Raw genomic sequence first — 4,450 nt, 5'->3', positions numbered from 1 at the left:
TTGAAATGAGAAGAGCTGGACAGTTCTGGTATTCCGGAGAAATCTGAGATGAGATAGAGAAACTTCTGGGATCATAGACAACAGGACAGGCATCCTCACCACATGGATGGAGCTGGAAGAGAGGAGGGAAAATCTCATATCTGAAGAGTGAGCTCACATTAGGCAAAATAGAAGCTGGACCCAAGAAATTAGCTCATGGGAAGGATTTCAGGATGTGGAGCCACAGGCACTTGGCAATCACTACTGAAGAAATGAGGGAGGGGTTGCTGAGTCCACAGAGGACTTTTCTGATCCAGGGATTCAGAGTAATTCTGACTTCAAAGAAAGAATTTGGAAGTGTTTCTTACTTTCCATTTTATGAGATCATTTGGGGAGTATAGATACTAGTTCTTTGAAAGGTTAGGGGGCTTTTTTCGTTAGAAAATTTTTCATTAGAAAATTTTTCATTACCATATCTGTCTCATTGGTTGCTATGGGTCTATTTAAGTTGTTTATGTCACTTTGATTTAACTTTGGCAGGCCATACAAACTTGTTTTTGTAGGCAAGTCTTCTCACTGGGGCCAGGAACTCTCATTTAGCTTGTCTGCCTGGCCAGCAAGCACCAAGGACCGTCCATCTCCATTTCCCCTGCCACGGCTTACAGGAGCACAGCACCATGTGTGGATAGTGACATGGATGCTGAGGATCAAACTTAGATGATAGGGAGGAAAAGCAAAATATTGCATGTTTTCTCTCACATTTGGCGTATTCAGATGTGAAGGCAGAGTTAAGACTCTTTGAGGGAAAGAAAGAAGGTAGAAAGGACACAGGAAGGAAGGGGACAAAAATGAGCCAAGTGCAATGATACATATGTATGAAAATGTCTTGATGAAACCCATTGTTTTCTGTTCTAAATTTATAAGTTAATTATGAGAAGCTGAAGGGCACACTAAGTAAGGAACACTCCCAAGTTCTGTCCATGAAGACAGTGTTACTCTAATACCCAAACTAGATAAAGACCCAACAACAAAAAAATAAATTATAGGTCATTTTCTCTGATGAATGTAGCCTCAAAATTTCTCAATAAATTACTCAAAAACTGAATGCAAAATACATAAAAGGATCATCCACCATGACAAAGTTAGCTTCATCCCAGAGATGCAGGGATGGTTCAACATACATAAATCAATAAATGTAATCCACCACAAAAACAGACTCATGGACAGAAACCACATCATCATCTCATTAGATGCAGAAAGGTCTTTGACAAAATTCAACACCCATTCATGAAAATTCATGGAGAATCTAGGGATACAGGTGACCCAGCTCCGCATCATAAGGGCAATATACAACAAGTCCACAGTCAACATTATATTAAATCAAGAAAAACTCAAAGCATTCCCATTAAAATCAAGAACAAGAAGAAAACTTCACTCTCTCCATTTCTGTTCAATATAGTCTTGAAGTATTATCCAGAGCAATTTAGATCATGAAGGAGATAAAGGAGATAGAAACTGGGAAGGAAGAAGTTCAAAGATTATGTTAGTCTGTACATAAAGGACCCTAAAGACTCCACCAGAAACTCCTGGAGCTGATATACATTGAACAAAGTATTAGGATGTAAAATTAACACCCTAAAATCAGTGGCCTTCTTATATGACAATAAGAAATGCACTGAGAAAGAAATCAGAGAAACAATCCCAATCATCATAGTAGCCTCAAAAAACATAAAATATCCTGGAATAAATGTCACCAAGTAAGTGAAGGGCTTGTATGATAAAAACTTTAAGACATTGAAGAAACAAATTTAAGATGATACCAGAAGATGGAAAGACCTCCCATGCACATGAACCAGTAGGATTAATATTGTGAAAATGGCCATCCTACCAAAAGCAATCTACAAATTCAATGCAAGCCCCATTAAAATTCCAATGAAATTCTTCACAGAAATTGAAAAATTATAACCTCAAATTTTGATGGAACACACACACACACACACACACACAAAACCCCACAATATACTACAGAGCTATAGTACTAAAAACAACATGGTTCTGGCACTAAAATGGACACACTGATTAGTGGAATATAATTAAGGACCCAGACTTAAATCCACGCATTTAAAGCCACCTGATGTTTTACAAAGGAGCCACAAATTCACTGGAGAAAAGATAGCATGTTCACAAGTGGTTCTGGTCAACCTGGAGAGCCACATGTAAAAGAATGAAACTAGATCTCTATCTCTCACCAGACACAAAACTTAACTCCAGAAGGATCAAGGACCTCAACATAATACCTCAACCCGATACCTTGAATCAGAGGAGAAAGTATGGAATACACTGGAACTTACAGGCACAGGACAGGACTTTCTAAACAGGAATCCTATAGTGCAATCATTCATCCACAATTGACAAAGGGAACTTCATGTAAGCATAAAGCTTCTATACAGCAAAGGCCACCATCATCTGAGTGAAGAGACAAGCTACAGAATGGGAAAAAAATTCTCCATCTGCTATACCTCTGACAAAAGGCTATTATCTGGAATTTACAAAGAACTCAAAAAGTTAAACATAAAAAAAAAGAGCCCAGTTAAAGACTGAGACAGGGAGCTCTCTAAAGGTCAATCACAAACGACCGAGAAATAGTTTTAAAATGCTCAACATCTTTAGTCATCAGGAAATTGAAAATTAAAGCCACCTTGAGATTTCATCTCACCCCACTCAGAATGGCTAAAATCCAAAAAAAACAAACAATAACAAATGCTGGCTAAGATGCAGAGAGAGGGAATTCTTTGTGCAGCCACTATGCAAATTAGTGTCGAGATGCCTCAAAAAGCTTGAAATTGATCTACCATATGACCCAGCCAAACCACTAGAAATACCTGTTCATCCATGTTCATTGCTCCCTTTTTCAGAATAGCTAGGAATTGAAACCACTGGGTATCCATCAATGTGGGAAGCAAGCACCGCCGAGTCAGCCAAAAATGGCGCCTTGGCTGGCTGCCAAGCCTCGTGACTCCAACTCTTGGCTGGCTGCCAAGTCTCCTGACTCCAAGCTTCTTGCCTGAGGCGCCTTGGCTGGTTGCCAAGTCTCGTGATCCCCGCTTGTTTACTTCAACTCTCATAGCCCGATCAGCTCCATCATTTGCTGCCTGCCTGATTAGAGACTGACCTGCGTGGCCCAATGGGCTGCCACTCTGCCTGTCTGCTGCGTGTGTGTGTGTGTGTGTGTGTGTGTGTGTGTGTGAGCGCCCTGATTGGTCCTGGCTGGAGGGAGGGCCGTTGAGAACGCTATATAAAGAGCTGAAGTGCGTAATAAAGAAGAAGAAGCTTGAACCCTGCCTTGGTGTCTGTGTCGTTCTTCCTGGATTCTGTTGGACAGAGTCTTGGATTGCGGCACATCAACTGATGAATGAATAATAAAGGTATAGTATATATACTCAATGGAATATTATTCAGCTCTTAAAAAATAAAATTATGAAATTTTCAGGTAAATGGAACTCAGTGTGATTAATGCCTCTCAACGCTCAGCAGACAGCCATTTTTTTTTTTTCTTTCTTTCTTTTTTTTTTTTTTTAATGAAAAAGCTTACAAGAAACAATGTACTAATAGACCAGGACTGTGAGAAATCCTGGCCACAGACGGCGACCATGGCAAGCCCCCTTCCTGCACGTGGTGTCAGAGGGGATAAGAGTGACATCCTCAATCCATCCAATTTTCATCCCTGAGTGGTCAAGCGCTCTGAGGGCTGACTGGGCTCCAGGTCCAGGGGTTTTGGACCTGTTTCCCCCAGTGGCCTGGAATTTGATATGTAGGGCAGTGATACTTAGCTCCTTGCCCCTCTGGGCCATGTCCTGGGCTGCATATCCTGGGGGCATATGGAGAAGACTCATCCCGTCAGCCTCCACCTTCATTCCACCAGGCACTTGGCAGATGTTTTCCTTGCCAGAAAGATCAGTGACGTGGAAAAAAGTATCGCTGAAGGAAGCAAAGTGGTGACAGACACCAAGCACATTCTCTCCTCAGCCACCCGAGGTCCAAGGCCGAGGACTTGCTTCTTCCCTCTTTTTCCTTTCCCTTTTCAGGTACCATGTCTGCTAGTCGTCTCCAGACTCCACCACTGTAAAGAGAGAAGACAGCCATCTTTATGCAGCAGATGGCGATTAACACAGACAATCACAGCTGACCAACGTGTAGAGAACAAGAGGCGGCAGAGTGCTTACCCCTGAGTAGGATCTCTATGTCAAACTTCTGCTTCAAAGGCTCAGGGATCATTGTGGAAGAGGAAACCAAAGGATTGTAAGACCCAGGGGAGGTGAATGACCACAAGGAAACAGTTTTCCAGACAGCTGGTCAGTTGCTCATATGAACAAAGCAATTGTGATGGCATGTACAAGGCCCATGTATGTTCAAAACAGACAAAATCCCAGCATCGATGTGGGGAAGAGACCCTGCCTGAAGTATTGGCAAC

At 41.9% G+C, this 4,450-nt stretch overlaps 1 pseudogene; it reads right to left on the bottom strand.

Moving 5' to 3' along the window:
* Positions 1 to 3,584: 3,584 nt before the first annotated feature.
* LOC103747906 lies at positions 3,585 to 4,071 on the bottom strand (annotated as a pseudogene).
* Between the last annotated feature and the right edge of the window lie 379 nt (positions 4,072 to 4,450).

The sequence above is a fragment of the Nannospalax galili genome, unplaced genomic scaffold (genome assembly GCF_000622305.1).
Source record: "Nannospalax galili isolate Female #2095 unplaced genomic scaffold, S.galili_v1.0 scaffold1105, whole genome shotgun sequence".
Classification (NCBI taxonomy): Eukaryota; Metazoa; Chordata; class Mammalia; order Rodentia; family Spalacidae; genus Nannospalax; species Nannospalax galili.
This window is presented reverse-complemented; position numbering and strand designations above follow the sequence as displayed.